General features: G+C 38.2%; 1 protein-coding gene across 3 annotated transcripts in view; it reads left to right on the top strand.

The window, feature by feature from the left end:
• IL15 (interleukin 15) overlaps positions 1-24,183 on the top strand; it is a 91,835-nt gene that overhangs the window by 46,199 nt on the left and 21,453 nt on the right. The window lies entirely within an intron of this gene.

Here is a 24,183-nt window from a genome sequence, read left to right as displayed (position 1 = left end):
CTCAGGGTCTCACAAGGTAGAAGTCAAGGTGTTTGCCAGGCTGGGCTTTTATGTGAAGGCTCTGAAAAAAATCCATTGCCAAGCATAATTCAGCATAATTCATTGTGAGCATAATTCAGTTCCTTGTGGTTGTACAAGTGAGGTCCTTATTTCCTTGATAGTTGTCAGCAGGGGCTACATACCACTCCTAGAAGCTACCAGTATTCCTTCTTACATGGCTCCCTGAATTGTGGGAGACCAGCAAAGACATCTGTAGTCCTTCTCATGACTTGAGTCTCTTTGGCTTCCCTTTGTGCCACCAGCCAGAAAAAGTTCTCTGATTTTAAGGGCTCACATGACTAGATTAGTCATCCTCCCCGCCTCCCCCAACCCCCAATATAATCTCCCTGTTAAGGTCAACTGTGCTGTATAACATCACATATCCACAGTGGTGATATCTCATCATCTGTGCATTTAAGGTGGGATTTTTGGGGGGGGGGGTGAGGCATCTAATTTTGCTTGCCATGCCCTATTGCTCAAAATAGTAATTGACTGAGTTGGAGCTCAAGCCTGGGTTTGGTTGAACTACAGAACTTTGTCCCTATACCACATTCATCAGAGGGCCTGATTTTATACATGGACATTATGGAAATGAGCCTTATCGCTACATAGCCAGACTGTGTTGGTACTACATACTGCTGTGAAAAGTACTGCATTAGAGGGTGCCAGTACAAGCTTTACATGTACGCTGGTCCTGTAAAATAGGAGATCCAGATGGTCAAGAATCACATAAATTATATTTTGTTATGCTCTGCATATTTCTGTGATTTGCACTTAACATCGGTTTAGTCCACCCTATTTTATCTCAAGTTTTGGTTTCTGCTTGTACCTTGTCTCCCCTCTGCTTATCTTATGAACATACTTTATTTTATTTTTTTTAAATTTTATTTATTTTTTATTTATTTATTTATGGCTGTGTTGGGTCTTCGTTTCTGTGCGAGGGCTTCCTCCAATTGTGGCAAGCGGGGGCCACTCTCCATCGCGGTGCGCGGGCCTCTCACTATCGCGGCCTCTCTTGTCGCGGAGCACAGGCTCCAGACGCGCAGGCTCAGCAATTGTGGCTCACGGGCCTAGTTGCTCCGCGGCATGTGGGATCTTCCCAGACCAGGGCCCGAACCCGTGTCCCCTGCATTGGCAGGCAGATTCTCAACCACTGCGCCACCAGGGAAGCCCATGAACATACTTTAAAGACTTGGTTAACTAAGTGTCAAGCTCATTTCAGTTTCTTTCTGAAATTTGAGTGAAATTGTAATTCTTCTCCTGTATTCATACTCTTTTCAGAGGTAATTGAGTTGAGTGACTATAATTCCTATAGCAATGTGCTAAGGAAACTGCAAAAAACATAAAGTCAATCAGGAAAAATCCCATTCTCGAGCATACCAAGCTACCATTAACTAGAAACCACATGGAATTTTATGAAGTAGAATATTTGATCTGGTACACACACACACACACACATATGCCAGATAGTGTTATTTTGGTGATTTTAAATAACATAAGCGAATATATGGTATATACCCCTTAGGATGTTGAGTGTAACTTTTTCTGAGAGAACTATTGAGGCCTTTGTTGACAGCTTTTGAATCTTCTTTTTTTCCCCCATTAAGACAATGAGAGAATCTGTTTTTCCCCCCCCCCATGATTTATAGGTCAGACAGAGCCTCACAGACGATAACTGGCTCAGCTGTATTACGAACAATGTAGTTTATGAGTGAAACAGAGTCCAACCTTGGTTTACTCAATAATTAAGTAATTAGGAACAAGTCACTAGACATCTCTGAACTTCATTGTACCCAACTATAAAATGAGCAGTTCCAAAATTTTTTTTTTTCTTTTAAACACATTTGTGACATACTTTGGCCAGTTTCCAAGTTGCTAGAGATTTTTAATTTATTTTGGTTTTACTACCTAGAAACTTGTTTGTTAGATCTCAAAAAACATATGAAAATAAATTACAGATGAACGTGTGTGACTAGTATAATAAAATTGGAATGTGCGTGGGGCTCGCCATACTTAATCGAGTTACAGAATTGTGTTTCTTTCTTCACACAGTGAAACTCTTTCTTGGCTTCCAATTTTGCTCTTCTCAGGTGTTTCATTTTCTCTTTCTTTTTTCTTTTCTTTTTTTGCTTTTTGTCTCATTTCACCAGAAATCTCTTTTATTTTGATTGTTATTTGGTCATGATCTAGACATGATTGTTTTTACTTTCATGAGACGTTCATATTTCTGCTATCTAAGAGAAATTACCAAAATATTAAAACACAGGCATCATGATAGCAGACCATGGCCAGAGTGGTTCTTACACATTGTCTTAGCAAAGTTGTTTTTGCTTTTCTTTGTGAAATATGTTGTATGAAACACCAGTGTTGTCATTCTGATGGGTTCTCCCCCAAATTGATGGTCCAGTTGTGACAAGTCAAAGCATCCATAGGATGTTTTAAACTGTTAAAGAAAATTAAGTGAACGGTTAAACTAGAAATGGGGTCTGAGCTATAACTTCTCTCCCTAGAAGGGAGGATATTATGAGCTACATGCACCTAGGGAATGATTTTTCTGGTAATAAAGTTTGGAAAATAGCAATCCAAACAGAACAAAACTATTCATGCTGCCGTTCAGTATGTAGGGAACAAAAAGAGTTTTCACTAGGCAAGAACCTTTACTACTATATGTTTGCAGTGATGCCTTAGTGCAAGGGGAAGCAGCTGTTTATCTCTTTTTCTTTTGGTTTTATTTTCTTTTTACACTGCCATTCTGTCAGTGCATGGCTTCATAAAGCTGTAGGATTCTGACAGGAAAACTACCAAGTCCATGTGCTTTGCAAGTCAATGTGTTGATTTTCTGGCTGGATAACAATATTTTATTGTAGCTGGAGGGAGCGTGTGACTACATGTGTTAGAGGCAGGAAGCCTAATGCCACCAATACCATGTCCAGAAGTGAGCTATCTCCTGTGTTTTATGTGCTTCACTCTACTGAATGAGTATTGTATCACTGCTTTTATTTTTTGTTGTTGTTGTTTGACTATCGGAGACTTGTCAGATGGTTCTGTTTCTGTCGAACACTTGATGGAAAGTTTTGTTGTAAAGCTTCCTGCATGGAGATGGCTTTATATCTTGGCTATAAAGGAAAGTCCCATAAAAGTTGATCATAAATTATCTTTATGAGTTGCTGCCCTGTGTGCTATTAAAAAGCTCAGAACCTGAGAGTTCGTTTTAACTCAGAGCTGTGTTTGCCCAGTGTATTTGGATGCATCCGCCATCTTACCACTTTCTTCCTACAGAACATGTGTCCCACCAGCCTTTCTTCGGGGCTCAATGGTCTCGTTCAGCTCATCCTCGCTGTACATTGGAACCAAGCTTTTAGGGTGTTTGCCTTGGCTATTTGCATTGTCAAGGACCAAACATCATTTATGTTCAGTAATTCACCTCTTTTATTACTCTAGGCATAGCTCCTAAGAAGTGTTTCACGCCAGGGAATCCTCATGAGTATCAATTGAACATTTTGGGGAGATTTTTTAAAATTGAAATGAGCATAATTTAATGCCAGTTTTCCCTTATTAAAACTTCTCATTCTCCACTTACATTTTGTGGTTATGTCACCTGGCTTTGTATCCTTACTGGCTGACATCTCTGATACTCAGCTTAGCCAGTGCACACCCATATTCTCCCTGTAATTCTGTGACTATAAGCGTTCCTGTTTTGCCTTAATTAAGCAGAGCTTGAGAGAGCGCCTGGTTCCATCATTGTACATTTTCCTTCTTTCCCCAGAACACCTTTTCATTCTTACTCTGAACTCTTACCTGAGATGCACTGTGAAACACGATACCTTTCCTTCCTGTATTTTCTTATGAGTTGTCATGTCTAATTAACCCAAGTAAAAAGAAGAAGATTGTTTTTTAAATGGGTAATAAAAGTCATAGTAATCTTTTGCTTTGCCTGGAAACAGGTTGCCCAGCATCCAAAGGGAATCTAAACAATACAGATATTTCTTGACTTTTCCTTTAAAAATAGAAAGGGTAGGTGGCAGTCCAGACAGTCTATTTCCTTGTGCCTTAATGACACATGATAGCCCAGATGTTGAAATGCTCTAAGTGGGAAAAGAATTTTCTTTCATCTTCTTTTCTGCTAATGGTGTTTATTTGATGTAAATATTCAGTTCTAGCACGATAATGGGTGCCCAAAGGCATCAAAGTGAAATAACAAGATTCTTAACATATTTTTCATTCCCGTATAATTTAAGTTTTATGTATTTCTGTTGGAAACTGAGAAAACTTTTTTTTTCCGAAGGCCATTACTCTGCATGGCCTTTTACCCTATTATGGGGCTTTCCTTCTTTTCAGATAATAACCCACAGACTCTTCAGGTGCTTAAGTTAAGTCATTAATTGCTTGATAGGAGATTGTTAGTTCAGAGAGCTTATTCTCTCCATTGGCTTTATATAACTCCCCAATATTAAGTGATCCATTTTGTTGTTTCTGAGGCAAAGAGTCATTATTTTCTTTTGGCATCATACAGATTGTGTATTTCAATTGAATTCACAAATTTATAGCTCATGTTGAAGTAATTTCTGCTGAAGAGTGATTTTTCTAGACAGTTGTTCAAATTTTTTAATTAAGAGTCAACATTAGATATGTTTGATACATTTGAATGGGTATACTCTAGGGATTATTAATGTAAGACTCTGTTCTTTTAGTGTACTTTTCTTCCTTCAGAAATAGTTTTTGCCATACTATGAGTTTTTTCTGAACACTTGTTAATGTTAACAACAAAGACAAGTTCAACAAAGACAAGTTCAATAATATAGATATTATCTTTCTATATGAGTGACTAACACAGTAATATCTAGTTTTGTTCTCCTTATGAATACCTTCTTCTTAAATTCAGATCCATAAGAAAATGTGAACAACTAGAAAAACTTTACTTAATAACGACTGAATTTTCTCTCTCAAGTCTAACCTTGGAAAATATTGATAATTGAATTCCACAAAAATTTTAATTTTATCTAGTTACAAATCTTTCCCCATCAAACTTTTGATCAAAACTATTTAAGGTATAAGATACTAGCTAGAATTTTCTTTCAGAAAGTCAGTGCTGGGACTTCCCGGGTGGTCCAGTGGTTAAGACTCCCCACTTCCATTGCAGGAGGCACAGGTTCTATCCCTGGTCGGGGAACTAAGATCCCCGTATGCCACGTGGTGCAGTCCCCCCCGCCAAAAAAAGTCAGCACTATTTATCTCTGCATGTCTACAGCACACTTCCACAATGTATAGTCACACTAAAAAACATATAAGCTCTATAAGAGCAGAGATTTCATCACATTCTGTGCAATGGCAAAGATGCGTGTGTGTGTGTGTGTGTGTGTGCTCACACACACACACATATACACACCCAAACACACCCACAATGGAAAGCCAACATTGGGAAATTCCCTGGGCAGTTAGGGAATGGTGAGAGACACTGTGATGTAATAGAAGCAGTGTGGGAACCTGGCACAAATTGTTTGATAACTTCTGACTCACTTTTATCTTATCTACATATTAGGACAATATTCCCAAGTTGACTTTCACATTCAGTCATTGGAATAATAGTTGTTTGCAGGTGGAGGAGGTGATGCTGAAGGGGAAGAATAGGCTTTAGGCTGGAGGGGGGGGTGGTACAAATTTTCTGGAAAAAAAAGCATTGCTCACTTTTCACTTTTATCAATAGTTAGAGTTCTAAAGGCGCTATAACCCAAACATACTGTGAATGGATTTGTAGAGAGATTGAGTAAAGACCAGCTTTAGTAGGCCAGTCAAAATACAGAAATACCATGAATATTAGATAAAGCAAATTATATATCTATATAATAATATATATAATATATATAAACATATATATAATATATATAAATATATATGTAATAATATATATATATTTAAGGAAGTAACAGTAACAAAGTGGCCACAAGCCAGATGGAAGCTCTTATTGGGCATATGTTCTGGGGAGGCTGGGAAATTTTATGCTGGGATCTCAACTAATTATGACACAATCCTCTGCTTATCCATCTAATAATTAACATGTGGGTTCAGCATGCAATCAACTACAAATTCTCACTCTTGAAGAATCAACAGTCTCTCCTTTCCTGTAAAAAGAATGACTGTTACGAAAAGACAACCCTCAGAATGGGAGAAAATATTTGCAAATGAAGCAACTGACAAAGGATTAAGCTCCAAAGTTTACAAGCAGCTCATGCAGCTCAATATCAAAAAAACAAACAACCCAATCCAAAAATGGGCAGAAGATCTAAATAGACATTTCTCCAAAGAAGATATACAGATTGCCAACAAACACATGAAAGGATGCTTAACATCACTAATCATTAGAGAAATGCAAGTCAAAACTACAATGAGGTATCACCTCACACCAGTCAGGATGGCCATCATCAAAAAATCTAGAAACAATAAATGCTGGAAAGGGTGTGGAGAAAATGGAACCCTCATACACTGTTGTGGGAATGTAAATTGATACAGCCACTATGGAGAACAGTATGGAGGTTCCTTAAAAAACTGAAAATAGAACTACCATATGACCCAGCAATCCCACTACTGGGCGTATACCCTGACTGAGAAAACCATAATTCAAAAAGAGTCATGTACCACAATGTGCATTGCAGCACTATTTACAATAGCCAGGACATGGAAGCAACCTAAGTGTCCATCGACAGATGAATGGATAAAGAAGATGTGGCACATATATACAATGGAATATTACTCAGCCATGAAAAAATGAAATTGAGTTATTTGTAGTGAGGTGGATGGACCTAGAGTCTGTCATACAGAGTGAAGTAAGTCAGAAAGAGAAAAAGAAATACCGTATGCTAACACATATATATGGAATCTAAAAAAAAAAAAAAAAAAAAATGGTCATGAAGAACCTAGGGGCAAGATGGGAATAAAGATGCAGACCTACTAGAGAATGGACCTGAGGACATGGGGAGGGGGAAGGGTAAGCTGGGGCAAAGTGAGAGAGTGGCATGGACATGTATACACCACCAAATGTAAAATAGATAGCTAGTGGGAAGCAGTCGCATAGCACAGGGAGATCAGCTCAGTGCTTTGTGACCAGCTAGAGGGGTGGGATAGGGAGGGTGCGAGGGAGACGCAAGAGGGAAGAGATATGAGGATATATGTATATGTATAACTGATTCACTTTGTTATAAAGCAGAAACTAACACACCATTGTAAAGCAATTATACTCCAATAAAAATGTTAAAAAAAAAAAAAAAAAGAATGTCTGTTGATGACCAGGAAACAAAAACTCATTTATTAAAGTAGAAGGGCTGTCTCTCAGGTTAGGGTAACATTTTATCTAATAGGTAAACAACTGGCTGAGTGTCATACTAGCTGTTGTTAAAAAATGATGTGTGATTTGTTTCTCTTCAGATATGGATTTAATTACTAACTAATTCCTGTCAAGGGCAATTGTTAGGTAACATCACTCTCTAAGAATCTAAAGTTGTATTCCACTTTCCAGAAAAAGTATCTGATTCTTTACCTTGACTTTGAAGGTTAAATGCAGTGCAGCTCCAACCCGCCTATTTAAATGTATTTTCTGTGACTTCCTTCAATACTTTCCAGTTGGTGGCTCCTCTTAAGTTTTCTCATCCTTGGACGGTATAATTTATGCTGGGTCTATATTAGCTGGAATAGCCTTCTTCTTCCTATTTCAGTTATATTCACTCTTCAGAACTAATCTCAATTGCCATGCCATCCAAAAACCTTCTCCATTTGCAGCAGCCTTTATCCGTTCTTATTTATTATTCATTTATTCATGTATTCACAATCACTCCACAAATATTTATTGAGTACTCTCTATGTTACAGGTGCTCTCCTCTCCTAAAGGTGCATTTTTATTGCACGTATAGTCATATCCAAGTAGTTATACTGAGTTTGTAGTTTAATGTTTATTTTACCTCCACTATAAAACTGAACCCACAATGGCAATAATTATGTCTTTTTTTAAAAAAAAGAAAGCATGAAATAGTGTAAGACATGACCAGGCAAAAAATTATGAGGATGGTTCTGTGTCTTCTGTTGGCTACTACCTAGTTCTTGGGTAATTCAAATCAGTGAACATTTATTAAACTTCTATCGTGTTTATTGCAATGTTAGGCACTATAGGAGATAAACAAATGTATTTCCTGTATGTGTTATGGGTATGCAGTAAAAAAATCATTTTATGGAGCCAACAATCTAGAAGAAAGGGATCCTGAGACCTCTAGAGGATTTAATGTTTTAGCTTCAGATGATTTCATCTAAATTTTTGGATATGTGTTTATGTGCATTTTCCTGAGGAGATAGTGCATAGCTTTTAGATGTTAAAGGTGTCACTAATCATTAAAAAAAAAGGTTAAAGAGCTCATGTTTTCAGTTTGTATAAAACAAGCTCCCAACTAAAGAACAAGAGCCATAGAAGAACAACAATATTCTAAGCTGGGTTTTCGTCTGCATACACTCAGATTTCCTGTTTCATATGGTAATGATTTTTAATATTTTCTATAGAGCGAATGGAAGGAAAAGTTATTCATTTCTCTAGCAAAGTAGATTGAAATTTGTTTTTTATTATTGTTGCTTTAGGAAGTATTCATTTACCTTCAGAACACATTACCGGAAGTACCACTTTTCTAACTTCCTCCAGGGCGTCATGCTCAGGCAGTCCCTCTTGTTTGGAGGGAAGCCTCAGAGAAGTCCAGCTTTGGGGTTTCACTTGGCCTGTTCTGAGATGGGCCAGTGCCTCTGCAGTTGGTCCAGCCTAGCCACGTCCTCACTGCTCCTCTTGGCTCCCCATTCCCACCCTTGTGGGCAGATCCAACTATGAGAGGAGGGAAAACGCTCATCAGCGCAGATCTAAATAAAGTATCTATGTAAAGTAGCTGAGAGCCTGAGACATAGTGGCCTTGAAGCATCAAGGCATCAGGCTTGGTATTCATGTCCTTAGAGTCACAGATAAGGTCCAGATTCTCCATGAGGTCTGCTGGGGTTAGATTGTCATTGGAGTCCAGATAGATTGAGGGGAGTGCTGGCAGCCTGCCTGCTGATAGGACCCGCTGCAAACCCAGGATGACAACTAGAAGGTAGAACGTGACTACCAGGCTGGGGCCCCGCTCCATGCCCCCACTACAGGGCTGCGGCTGTTGCCTCCTCACTAAAGGCAATGTAGGATAGAAGCATTAGAGCTTAAGCACCACTAATTTCATGGTAAATCTGACTCATTCTCAGCGCTCAGTATGTTAGCACTTAACCATTATTATTTAGTCTTTCATTGTCAAATAATTTTTCAGTAAATCCTTAGGAATTTTGCAGTGAATGTCTTTTTTGGTCTTATATAATTTTTAAAATTTTCCAGAGTAATTCTCCTTCCCCACTTTATGCCAAACAGGGTAGGATTCCAGATGACCTAAGCTTTTACTAAAACAGATTTTGGAATGGGTTGTTCCAGGGAATATTTATGTTTAATACTTCATGACCATATTAAGATCAAATCATATTGAGATAAAAGTGCTGTATTTCCTTCATTCATAAATATCATTTGCAGTGGATGCCATGCTGTGGCCATATTCTCCTTCAGGAATGATGAATTTGCTACCCCGACGGCACGGAGTGCTACTTGCTAGGGTCTTCATCTGACAGTCCTCTCTGGGAGAACCTCTCCTTGTCCAAGGTCACACCCACTCCCAGGGCAGTGTGCATCCAGAGTTCTTTGCAGGGAGCGGAGTGTTACCAAGGCCTGCTTTTCTCCAACTTGGACAACAGCAAGGGCCATCCCAGCTTCAGAGCTCCACAGAGCCCAGAGAGTGACTGAATAATGAATGGCCTTACTTCTCCTTCCTTCCCCCACAGGGAGTGATCTTGAAGACACTTCCCAATATACATCCTGCACATAAATCTTTCTCAGGGTCTCCTTCCCAGAGAACTTACCTTGAAACACCATCATTTTCTTTAAGAAGCACAATCTTTTTACTGATAGCTTTTCTGGAGATGAGGATAGAGATCATTTATAAGATGCGACCCTATTTCAGAAATGTGCAAATTGAAAAAATGTGTTTTGTACATTCAAGGAAATTGTGCTGAGTCCACGAGGGGGCTGTAATTGCTTGCTGTATGATCATGTTAGCTGTGACCAATAACCCCAAGCAATTAGAAGCCTTTCACCGAAGCCATTATCTGAAGAAAGGTTAAAGATTGTTGTTCTTCCCTTTTCTCACTGCAGTTTTCTCTTTACATGCTCTCCTAGCCTGATCTTGTCTGAACTTATGGTTTTAAGCCCATGCGTTATACCTTCAGCCCTGCCATATCTTGAGCTTCTAATTTGCATATTCATCTGTCAGACCACTTTCTTTGATATCCCACCAGCCTCCCAAACTTAACATATCAAACACTGGGTCAGTCATCTTCCCCACAGATCAGCCCTGTCTTGTGTCCAGGCTCAATTAGTGGCCCCACTACCCTGTTATTCGAAACCCAAAACCTATGAGTCATTCGAGACTCTTCCCCCCCTTCACCCCGCCCCACTCTACATACCCAGACAGCCAACAAGACCTGCCAATTTTGCTGGAAAATATTAGTCCAATAAGTAATTCTATTACTATTTCTCAATTCCTATTACTACTTCTTCAGTGTAGAGCCTTATGTGAACTATGGACTATAATAATGTTTGATTTGTTTTCCTACCTTCAGTCGTGCTTCCTTTATATATATTCTCTGCAGGGTGGTCAAGATGATCTAAATCAAATGCAAATTTGATTGTGCATTGCACTCATGAATACAGTGAACAGCAAATTCTCCTTTCAAGCAAGGCTCTCCATGACAACCCATTTATCATTGACCATACTACTTTCACTCCCTTTCTCCAACTTGATAGGCTGATAAAATTGAAGTGCCTGCAGTCTACCTGAATGCTTCATAGTGTTTCATGCCTCCATACCTTCGCCCATTATTTTCCCTCTGCCTGGAAAGCCCTTTTCTCCTCTCTTAGATTGGCTAACTTTAATTATCCTCTAAGGTAGTCAATTTTTGTCATCTCCTCTAGGATGCTCTCTCTACCTACAAATCTGTGGTACCCAAACTGGTTTAGCATTTACAGTATTATAATGAAAGTATGTGTGCGTTTCTATAATTTCTTCTAGGACAGGGACTGCTTATTCACCTTTGTAACTCTAGTGCCAGGCACACAGAGGATGCTCAATAAATGTCTAGTGAACAGAGCTGGATAGTGAAGACAATAGGTCTCTGGTTCCCTTTGCATTTACTTACTTATTGCTCATTTGGTATATTATCAACATTCCCATAATTATTTCTAGGATCTCTATCTTGAAATTCAGCTCTCTTCTCAACATCTTGATAAAATTGGATATCTAATAATCATAAAATTTAATCTTTTCAAAACTGAACTCCTGACTTTTTCCTCAGATCATCCCCTCTCCCAGTCTCCCTCATTTTAATAAACAGTAACCCGGTTCTCCCCATTTTGGGCCGAAACCTTCAACATCATCCTTGACACTTCTCTTTCTTTCATACCTAACATTCCAATTCATCAGAAAATCCTGTATCTTCAAAACATACACTTTTCTCCATCTCCATTACCATTATCCTGGATTATTGTAGCAACTTCCCACTCATCTCCCTACACCCACACTTGCCCATGCAGTCTTTCTCAATATGGTAGCCAGAGTGTGGCTTTAAAATTGAAGCCATGGGACTTCCCTGGTGGTCCAGCGGTTAAGACTCTGAGCTTCCATTGCAGGGAGCACGGGTTCAATCCCTGGTTGGGGAACTAAGATCCCACAAAAAAAAAATATATCGAAGTCAGTTTACACACTGTCTGTGCTCATTATGCTCCAGATGGGTTTTCCAGTGAAAGCCTAAGTCCTTACCTGATGGCATACCTCCTGCCACTGTCCCCTATTCTCCTCTCACCTCGCCTCCCGAATTTCTGGCTGAATTAGAGCCTCCTTGCTGTTCCCAGCATGCTTTTCCCACAAGGTCTTTGTATTCCTTGTTGCCTCTGCCTGGAAAACTGTTTCCTCAGACACCGTTTTCTTATTCTCTTCCTTTAGGTCTCTGCTTCCATTTATTTATTTACTTATTTATTTTAACATCTTTATTGGAGTATAATTGCTTTACAATGGTGTGTTAGTTTCTGCTTTATAACAAAGTGAATCAGTTATACATATACATATATCCCCATATCTCTGCTTCCATTTAATGTCACCTTATTGGTGAGGTCTTTCTTGCCCATCTTTGTAAAAAAGAGGTTAACTTCACAAGTACTATATTTATTGTTCTCCACGGTAATTGAGTTCACTAACAGTCATGCTTTATAATTGCTCCTTTACTTGTTTCCTGACTTCCTGTTTTGTTTTGTTTTGTTTTGTTTTCAGTGCTGTGTCCTTAGAAGAATGACTGACACATAGTAAGGGCTCAATAAATATTTGATGAATTAGTGAATGAAAGAAGCAGGACTAAACTCCAATCATGTTCCTTCTTATCATGTGTAACGTTGGGCAAATTACTTAACTTCTCTGAGTTTTACTCTCTCTTCATTTGTGAAATGAGGCTGACAATAATGACGACTGCCATATTTTTCTCAAGGATTGTTGATGAGATGCCCATGTAATATTAAAAGATGATGTTGTGAGTCCTTACCATGCCTCGTGCACAATATAAAATTTAATCTTTACCATAATCTTCACAGTAATCATAGGAGGTATGTTCTATGATCATCTTCATTTTGCTGATTTGGGGGGAGAAAAAAGAACTAATGTATATGCATGTTTTGGTATCACCTGGAGAGTAAATGAGTGTCAGGATTAGGACCCGTACAGTGTGACCACATCAGTGTTGACTGGCAGCCGTGAGTGTGTGTCTCCTCATTCTGTGCCTGTACTTAGTGAAAATGACCCCAGATAGGAATCTTGCACGTTTGTAGTAGACACTCTTTATCAGTTGGAGAACGTTTTGATTTTTTTTGTTGTTTTAAGAATTTATGCTGAATTTTGTCAAATTTTTTTCCATCTACAAAGGCAACTGTATGACTTTTCTCTTTTAAGCTGTTAATGTAGTGAATACACTAATCAACTTCCTGATGTTGACCATCTTTTCAAGAATAAACCTGCTTATTTAATTTTATTCTGTTAACACTCTGCTTGGTGAATTTTGTTAATATTTTATTTTGGTTATTAGCATCTATGTTCATATAAGAGATTGCTATATAATTTTCTTTCCTGGGATATCATTACATAGTTTTTTTTTTGTTTTTTTTTTTAATTTTATTTATTTATTTACTCATTTATTTTTGGCTGTGTTGGGTCTTCGTTTCTGTGCGAGGGCTTTCTCCAGTTGTGGCGAGCGGGGGCCACTCCTCATCACGGTGCGCGGGCCTCTCACTGTCGCGGCCTCTCTTGTTGCGGAGCACAGGCTCCAGACGCGCAGGCTCAGCAGTTGTGGCTCACGGACCCAGTTGCTCCGCGGCATGTGGGATCTTCCCAGACCAGGGCTCGAACCCGTGTCCCCTGCATTTGCAGGCAGACTCTCAACCACTGCGCCACCAGGGAAGCCCCATTACATAGTTTTGATATCAGATTTTGGTGCCCATGAATTAGAATAATCCTATATTACCTTAAGGATTTGTAAATTCCTTGAATGTTTGGCAAAAACCTTCATAAAGAAATCAGAATCTTTTTATTACATATATTTTGACTAATCTTTAAGTTTTCCTTATCTTTGTGAGTCCATTTTGATATTTCTTAGAAAGTCAATGTTCAAATTGATTTGCATGAACATATAATTTATAAAAATTATACTAATAATGGCCTCTTTTGCATTTTAATATATACATGTGTATAATTTGACACTTTCTTTCCTTTTTAGTTTTGACCGGATTTGTTTTTCAAAGATCCATCTCTTAGTTTTACTAACTACCTTCTTCTACTTTATTAACTTCTGTTATCTTTAGTAACACAACTCTCTTTTTAAAATTATTTTTATGGATTCTTGAGATTAATGCGTAATAAAATATTTCAAACTAATTATTTTCTATGAAAGTCTATACAATTCTCTATGTTATGCTTTTGTCATAATACTTTTTTTTAATGAAGTGTTATTTTCAAATTGATTTTCTCTTTTATACCAGCATTATTTAAAAGGATAATTTACAAGTGGATAGATTTTTTAAATTTTTCTATTTTTTATTATTGATTTTTAATTCAATATTATTGATATTTTAATTCAATATTATCAATTCAATCATCCAGTTTTTTTTAAGATTTATTTATTATTTATTTATTTATTTCATTTATATTTGGCTGTGTCAGGTCTTAGTTGTGGCACGCAGGATCTTTGTTGAGGCATGTGGGATCTTTCATTGTAGCACGTGGGCTTCTCTCTCGTTGTGGCATGCAGGTTTTCTCTTCTCTAGTTGTGGCACGCAGGCTCCAGGGTGCGCGGGCTCTGTAGTTGTGCCGTGCGGGTTCCAGGGCCCATGGGCTCTGTAGTTTGCGGCACGCAGGCTGTAGTTGAGGCGCGCAAGCTCAGTAGTTGTGGCGCACGGGCTTAGTTGCCCCGTGGCATGTGGGATCTTAGTTCCCCGACCAGGGATAGAACCCACGTCCCCTGCATTGTAAGGTGGATTCTTTACCACTGGACCACCAGGGAAGTCCCAATCATCCAATATTATTGATATTATTGATTTGTGATTACAAAATGTGGCAGGTGTGATTTCAGATTTTTGTAATTGTTTTGAGATGTTACTTTAGATTTAGCACATAACATTTTAGGTCTATGTCATAAACAACCTTTGATGAATGTTCTATGTGTTTATTTTCTATGTGCTATTTCTGTAAGGTAGAATGTTTTCATCTAACTATAGTTAACCTAATATACATATATACTACATAAAACATTGCTCATTGTGTTTTAAAATTTACCACAGGCAGTGGTGTGCTGGAGACAGTTCTAATCGGCTTGTAAGAGCCAGTGGTTAAATATGCAGGAATTTTGTGAACCAGTTGTTAAAACACTGTGGCTTGAAATCAGTAGGGTGGGGTGTTACACAACAGAAATTGGCAAACGCTACAAGGCAGTGTTGTTGTTGTTAATGTTGTTCTTGTTGCTGTTTTTTGAGAGCCAGCTAACTTGCATACCCAGACCATAGCCCTACTCATTTTTGTTTATGTTTAAATTTCTGAACAGTGTTTAATATTTTTTAATAACTCCTTGTTTTTCTATTAGATTTTCCTCTATATAATTTGAAGCTATATTATTAGAAGCATAAAGGTTCATGGTTGCTATATCCTTTTGTAGGTTGTAACTTTTATCCATGTGCATTATTGCTTAGAATTCTCATTGAACTTCTCTCTTGAATTCTAATTTTCCAGTATTATTATTATTACTGTACTCATATTTGCTTAGCATATCTTTTTTTGTACTTTTTGTTTTCAAGCTTTTGGTAACATTTTATTTTTGTTCCATTTCTTTTAAATAGCATATTTAAAATTTTATCTGTCTATCTTTCTGTCTCTATTTTTTTAAACCCAATGTAAGTGTCTTTTAGTAAGCAAATGTAGTTTTTATCACATCTTTTCATGTGTGGGTGACTGTACTTGTATGTTTAGATTTACTTCTGCTCCATTACTTTTTATATATGAACTTTTTACTGTGATTTCTTTGTTTAATTTTCTCCTTTTATGCCTACCGCTGCCTTCTGTTAGATTGCTTAAGTTTTCTTTGACTTATTTTATTTTATTTTATTTCATTTTATTTTTTGGCTTAAAATTATGATATATCTAGGGTTTTTTTTTCCTGTATTGAACTTTTCTCTTGATTTGTACAATTAATCATCATGAATGTGTTGCATGTTCACCAAATAAGATAATAATCTTAGCATGAGTTTACTTCCTTTTCTTCTTTTCTCACAATATTTACCACATGGAGCTTATCTGTGATTTTCCTTCCACGTTGCCATTTGGAAAAGTACATATTAGGTCAGGAGTTGCCTGGTGTTGAGGTTGGGAATGGAGTGACTGTAAAGGTGCATGAGAGAAATTTTTGTGATTATAGATTTGTTTTCTGTCATTGTTGTAGGGTGATTTCATGGGTGTATACGGTTGTCAAAACCTGCATATCATATACCTAAAATGGATGTACTTTATTACCTTGAAGTTATACCTCAATAAAATTGATTTTAAAAGCATAGTGGAGAATGTCAGAAATAACCAGAAATCATTAGCAAGATGTTGAGAAGGGCCATTAAAGGCTGCATCTCAAAAAATTATAATGGCACATTTTTTTTCAGCAATACTTTGTAGCTTGGAATTGGAAATTGGCCAACTAAAAGTAGCAGAAAGATGAAATGTGGAGGAAACGTAGGTGCTATTTAGGATGGTATTACAGTGGCCAACTGGGACACCTGCTGGACAGGGAGGCAAGTGCAGGTAAGAGGCTGATAGTGTGAGAATGAGGGCAATGTAGTTGTAAAGAAATGAAAAAATCCAACAAACATGTAATATGTGCTTGTTTTGTACCTAGTATGCTTTTATATTTTGGAGGTACAGTAATGAACAAGATAAACAAGTTTTCTAACCACAAGAATCTCACATTTTTTCAAAATAAATGAATGAATCAGATTAAAAAAATAGACTTTTAAGAAATGTTGCCATTTGTTATTTATACCCAAGTATAAATATTATATGTTTTATTCTCCGTAATTTCTTATATCCACATCTTTCTTTTTCTTGGATAACTTTTTTATTTTCCTGGAATGCATTTTCACATCATTATTTCACAGACATTCTGTGGATCTTAAATTTTCTAAGGTCTGGTATGAAAGGTATTTTTTAAATACTAAGAAACATTTTACTTAATCATTTATTTTTGTTGTTTTGATAAACTGTTGAGATTTATAGGCCCTAATAACATGTTGTGTGGTCTTATGAGAGAATTAAATACCAACATCAAATCATATTTTTATATGAAGTAGTTCTTAAAAATCTCAGTAGTAACCCATGGTAACATAGTTCATATTGGATTTTTTTAGCCTTAATATTGAACACAGATTGTGTTTAATGAAATTTCTTATTTGGAAATTTCATAATATGGGTGTCAATTGAAAACAGTTTGAAAGCAACTAGTGAAAAAATGCCAGTACACTTAATGACAGGACAATTTAAGACATTAAAGATATCACTTTCTCAACTATACTCAAATTGGGACTGATTACTAAATGTTAGAGAATTAACATTGAACACTAAGAGATCAGTACAACGCGTGATATTATTCCCAAGGTCTGAGGGCCTCATTAAAACAAAACAAAACAAAACAAAACAAAAAACAAATGTGTATTGGGGTAAATCTGTCAAGAGAGGGGAATACATCACAGTCTGTTAGAAGGAACCAAATGTAGGATTTTAGCCTGGAGAGACGTTACCTCCTCAGTCTCTAAAACACTGCTCTCCATCTGATTTAGAGCACAATTCTTATCGTTAAAAATGTCCGAGCATATCACCCCATTATATGTCTATGCATGTACTTCTACACTAATGTCTTCTGTACACCGTAAAACCTAACAAACAAATGAAAAATCAATATAGATATAACTCGATGTTCTGATGTTCTTTCCCACGGCCCAGTGGGATTTCCGGCATGTTCCCCAGGGTGTATCCCTCACATGGAAACCACAGTCCAGACAAGGAGGCACTGAGTGTGGCCAATCGTTTAATCAATTATCTACTTAATAAAATCAGAGCAAAAACTCAGGACACTAAATCTCTATTAAGCTTCCTGGTTGGTAACCATATATCGATGTGCCACGAGGGCAGTGCACCTTAATTCTACAAGGCTCCGCGATTGGAACCTTAGGTGTCAGAGGCTGGCTTATGGGTCAAATCCACCAGCGGTCTATTTTGATAAGTAAAGTTGTATTGGAATATAGCCATACCCATTCATTCATGCCTTGTCTATGGCTGTTTTCACATTATAATCGCAGAGTTAAGTAGTTGTAACAGAGACTACAAGATTTACAAAGCCTGACATTTATATCTGGCCTCTAACAGAGAATGTTTACCAATTCCTGCTTTATACAATGGTGACAGTTTTGTCCATGTTACCTACCACTACTTTCACACTGTTATCAAATGACTCTTTTCTCTAAATATACACAACCCTTGTTTGTATATGTCCTTGTTCAGGCTCTTCCCTCCATCTAGAGTGTTGTTTCTTTCCTTTTACTCATATCTAAAAGCTATCCATTCTTCAAGGTATGATTCCAATAACACTTCCTTTATGAAGCCCTATAATTAAAATAGAAACCTCTATTACCTAGACATATCTCCCTTACACTCCCTTACATATACTCTAAAATCCCTTGCCTTTCTCTTGGTTGTACTTGCTTGGCATACACAACTGTAATTAAATCCAGTTCTCTACCTATCCCAGGCCTAGCTATTCTTTGTATGTAGTAATGTGGCTGTAGAAAACACACACAAGCATACTGACTAATCTTACTTTCTGACCATTCATGACCAATAGGCTAGGCTCTTATAAAATACTTAACAGTCAGTCCATATGTCCTACCAACCTCCCAGAATCCTCTCACTGGAATCCATCTGGCTGAGAGATGCACACCACCAGGAAGGACCCTGAGTCAGAATGATTGGCCAGAGACAACCTGGAAACTAATCCCATCACCATAAAACCCGAGGCTGCGAGCCATGTGGCAGAGAAGTTCTCTTAGGTTCCCTCACCCTGCTGCTCTCTGCCCGGGCGCCCCTTCCCAATAAAGTCTCTTGCTTTGTCAGCATGTGTGTCTCCTCGCACAATTCATTTCCGAGTGTTAGACAAGAGCCCACTCTCGGGCCTTGGAAGGGGTCCCCCTTCCTGCAACAAATTCACTGTCCTTCATACCTTGATAGCTATTTCATATATTCTCCTGTCCTCAACCCATAACACTTCCCCAGTCTCACTCTCTGCTGATGACTTTTTGTCCTAATTGAGAAAATCAAAGCAATGTTGAGAACTTTCACCATCACATCTACCTCCCTCTCAACCCATACATCTCAGCCTTCCTTACACTCAGCCTTCCTTGCCGAGATAATAGATGATGATTTTTCACCCCCCTCATGTACGAAATACTCTTTTGGTGTTCTGAGCACTCAATTTCAATGTGAGGAGGGTGGATTTGCCCTACTACCAACAAGCAGTTTTCAGATACCAGCAGGGTGTCCAAGAATTCAACTCAGTTCAGACACTTTTTCCCCAGATAAAGACTCAGATTGCACAGGTTGAGGGCTCAGTCCTCCAGACTGCCCTCCCACCCCACCGGCCTCCCACCACCTGCCTTCAGTTGCCTATTGAAAGTCCAGTTGTTATCTATGCTTCTGACCAACTGGCTATAAATCAGAGCTTCCCAAGACCCTCAGTTTACTAGTTTATTATTAAAGGATATAACTCAGGAATAGGCAGAGGGAAGAGCTGCATAGGGCAAGGTATGGGGGAAGGGCACCATGAGCTCCATGCCTTGTCCAAGTGTGCCACTCTCCCAACACCTCCACGTGGTCCCCAAACCCGGAAGCTCTCTGAACCCTGCACTTTTGGGTTTTTATGGAGGTTTCATTACATAGGCATGATTGATTAAATCATTGATCATTGGTGATTGAACTCAATCTCCAGTTCCTCTCTCTGCTCCCAAGGTGGGGGACAGAAATAGGACTGAAAGTTCCAACCCTGTAATCACACAGTTGGTTTTCCCAACAACCAGCCCACATCCTTGGGTGGAGTCCAAAAGTTACCTTATTATCATAATAAAAGACTTTCATCACTCTCAAAGACTCTTGATCACTCGTATCACTAGGAAATTCCTAGGGTTTTAGGAGCTATGGGCCAGAAATGAGGATGAAGACCAAATATATATTTTATTATAAATCACAATATCACAGATATCATCCTCATCCTCAACTTGCCTATTCAAGAACATCACTCTGACAATTGTTCTTCTCTCTTACATCTTCAGTTTCTCCCTCAGCATACAAATGTGCTGTTATTTCCCTCACTTTCTACCATCTATTATCACCTTTTGGAGTGGTATTCTTCGAAACATTGTTGGCAGTAGCAATTTACAATCCTTTCCTCTCACTTTCTCTGCTACCCATTTCAGGTAGGCTTCTGCCTCCATTACCGCCCTCTAAGTGTTCTTTTCAGAGTCACCCATGACCTCCACGTTGCTAAGCCCACTGGTCAGCATTCAGTCTGTGTCTTCCCTGACCCGTCAGCGCATCTGACATGATCATCATTTCCTTTTCCTGGATATACTTTTCTCACTTGATTTCTAGAACATCACACTTTCATTTCTCCTTTTCTCACTTGTCTGTCATTTGGGTTTTTCTTTATGACTCTCTCTTTTTTTGTTCTCCCTGACTAATTACGCTGGCTCAGTCTTTGGTCCTTTTCTCTGCCTTTTCTCTAACTTTCTCTTGGTCATCCCAACCAGTGTCATGAATTCCGTACCTATTTCAGGCCCAACCACTTTCCTGAACTCAAGATTTACGTCTCCTACTGCCTATTTGACATCTCCGTGTGTGTATCTAGTGGACCTCTCAAACTCAACATATCCAACACTAAAACTCCTGATCGGCCCCCTCCCTTCAAAATATCTGCTCCACTCATAACCTGCCCTGTTTCAGTTGATGGCAGCTCCATTTCTCAGGTGCTCAGGGTAAAAGACTTGAGTAATTCTTTCTCATTTCGCCCACAACCAGTCCGTCAGGAAATCCTTTTAGTTCTGTCATAAAAGTGTTTCCAGATGCTAACCATATGACCCTCTCCACTGCCACCCACCTTGTTCAACATCACCATCTCTCACTTACATTCTTAGAGCCGCATGATTCCCTGCTTCCATCCTTGCCCACCCCTACATCCTAGCCTTACACAGGAGCCAAGAAGGATTCTTACAAAGGTCACTCAGATGACATCAATTCTCTGCTCCAAATGCTGCAGTGGTTTCTCACTTCAGATTCTTACAGTGCCTGCAAGGGCCTGACCTTATCCCCATGTCCCCCTGCCTTTCTGACCTCACCCCAGACTGCTCTCTGCCTTGCTCACTCCACTGGTGTCTTTTCTGATCCTCAAACTCATAGGCATGCAGCTGCCTTTGGGGCTTTCCTCCAGCTGCATCCTCTGCTTCAAATGTTCTTCGTTCAGATATCCTTGAAGCTCATGCCCTCTCTGCTTTTAAGTCTTTGATCTAATTTCATCTTCACTGAACCCTACCCTGACTACCCTTCTTAAAGTTGCAAGCTCATCCTTTTTACTTGATTCTGTTTGCTTTTTCCTATATCATTTAACCACTTTCTAATGAACTATATAATCAGTTTATTTATGTATACTATATATGGTCTGTCTTTACCCCGGAAACCAAGGTTCTTTGTCTCCTACATTCACTGATGTACTCCAAGGTCATACAGAAATGCTTAGCACATAGTGAGTACTCAATAAATATATTGGATCAAGGACAGCCATGCTATCTTACATTCTTTGTATTCCACATAAGCAATCAACCTTGGCTTGCCGTCAATTTTAGTTTTTTTGAGTGACTAGATACATATGTTTCCCAAATAAACCAATACTTATAACTCTTCTTTCCTTGCTAAGTCTATGTAAGTTTATTTTAAATGTGTGACTAGGCAAGTAAATAATTAGACAGAATAAATAAAACAAAACAGAGGTGTGCTAGATTGTATTTCCTCACCGGGAAAAACTCTACTATTGGTATAGAATATAACGTTTACACTTATTTTCACAAGTCATTCCAGAATTAAAGCTGCCACCCCACTGTGTGGATTGTCCTCTCTTCATGGTGTCTTACTCTTGGGCAGTGACATCAGGCTAAGATAGCAGTACTGCCACAAGATCAGTGGGTACCCTGCAGTGAGACCCAGTCACAGGAGTCAAAAAAAGTCCTGCTTAAACTCTGAGAGCTCCTTGAGGGTAGGGTTGGGATTTGGTCTTTTTTATTCCTGGATCTAGGTACCGGGTGAATGAAGGACGAAACCAAAGATGCTGATGGTGAGGGCCTTTCATGACCATATGCAAATTGTATGGCAGGGTTAAACACTGCTTCCATAATTCTTCAAAAATATGACATAAAAGGAAGTGGACAATTTATTTCATTCCTACACTTCTCAGAAAGTAATTAACCTGGTTTCAGCCACTTGTCTCTAACAGGTATTTTGTGGGAGTCAAATGAGATGACGTATGTGAAAGGACTCAAGTTCTGTTTCACGTCAGAACAGTTTGAAACACCTGTTTTTTTTTAAATTGAAGTATAGTTAATTTACAACATCATGTTAATTTCTGCTGCACAGCAAAGTAACTCAGTTATACATATATATATATACATTCTTTTTTATATTCCTTTCCATTATGGTTGATCTCAGGATATTGAATATAGTTCCCTGTGCTATACAGTAGGACCTTGTTGTTTATCCATTCTATGTATACTATTTTGCATCTACTAACCCCAAACTCCCAGCCCATCCCTCCCCTAGCTCCCCTTCCCCTTGGCAACCACAAGTAAAAGACCTGTTTTTAAACTATCAGAGAGCAGTGGCTTTTTATGATTCACATGGGATGGGTCAGATGTTTCCTATAGTAAGGGGCCTCCACTTCTCAACCATAGAGTTTGTAATATTTCTTGCATCTCTCCTCCACCTGTGCAACCTGGATTTTGAGGTAGAATTCTGATAGCGACACGTATGACATTTACCTGAAGCAAGTCACTTAATGTCCCAGAACCTCAATTTCTCCACTGTAAAATAAGAGTAATATCTCTCACATAAAGGTATTGGCCAGGATGGAATGTGGTAATGTATGTGAGATAATTTTGTAAACCTAAAAGCACTCGGTAAACAATACTTATTCTAATTAATATTGCCATCATTAATGATATTATATTAAATGTTAACATTGAGTCCTCGTCAAAGAGAAAGTTATAGAGTATTTTACCTTTACAGGTCTTCTTCACGCACATGGATTACACACACACACATTCCTAGCAAAGTTTTTGATCCACAGAACGACATACAGTAAGTGTAGAAGGTTGAAAGCTTCCAAAGCTGTTATGAAAAATCAGTCTCTGCTGTCAGCCCAGAAAACCATGTCAGTTTTTTTGCCAAATAACAATCAAAGCTGTAAAAATTTCCTTTCTGTTAACACTGGTTTCCATTATTGTTATTTGTTAGAAGTCTTTGAGGCCATTTCCTACTAATTCCTCCATGCTTGGCATGGAGCATTCTGGCTAAAGCTCTTAGTTGTCCTTGACTGATTGTAGTTGGACAGGGCAGTGGAAGTCTCATTGGTAAGATTTTAACATCCTGCGTGTGTGGAGACTCACTGATGTAAAAGCCCAGGATTGAAATCCTCATTGTTTACAAAAGCAGCTTCATGAGGCCTTATTAACAATTATATCACCCTTTGTACTGCTTGGTCCCAAGTCAGTAAATCTTGTTTTTTGAACAATGTGGAGTGGGGGGTGGGGGGGATCCTGCAACTAAAAAGGAGGTAGGGAATTTAAGAGACTTTGGGTGAAATTACAAAGATAGTTTTAAAGTTTAGCAAAAAATTTGGAGTACTGAGATAACATAGACAAAGAGAATGATTATAAGATGAGAGTAACAAAGAGAGGTTGATTTAATTAAACTGATTAATGGATGGTTTAGATTGTATGTAACAGGAGGATTAGACTTAGTATTTAGTTGTGGAAAAAAGGGCATTTTTATTGGATATATTCTTACAGTATCTTTAATACCTAGTTAAATACCAGTTTTTCTTTTAAAGAGTTATACATCATATATTATAATCATTTTTATATTTTAAAAAATCTGAAAAATAAAATAATTTTAGTCTACAGAACTTAATTTCAGTGAAAGCTTATGTCAAGAGACGTGGCGGATTTTGATTTTTGAAGGGGAGGTCAACAAATACATACTATTTTAGAAGGATGGCAAAAATAATTGTTTATATTTTATATATTTTGGTTTTAAATTTTTCTTTAATAAAATGGAATTGAATATGGGAATGTGTAATCTTCACATTGTTCACCACTTTGAATTAAAGAAAACA

This window comes from Eubalaena glacialis, chromosome 5, assembly GCF_028564815.1.
Source record: "Eubalaena glacialis isolate mEubGla1 chromosome 5, mEubGla1.1.hap2.+ XY, whole genome shotgun sequence".
In the NCBI taxonomy this organism is placed as follows: Eukaryota; Metazoa; Chordata; class Mammalia; order Artiodactyla; family Balaenidae; genus Eubalaena; species Eubalaena glacialis.
Note: the sequence above shows the minus strand (reverse complement) of the source record. Positions and strands in the feature narration are given on the sequence as shown.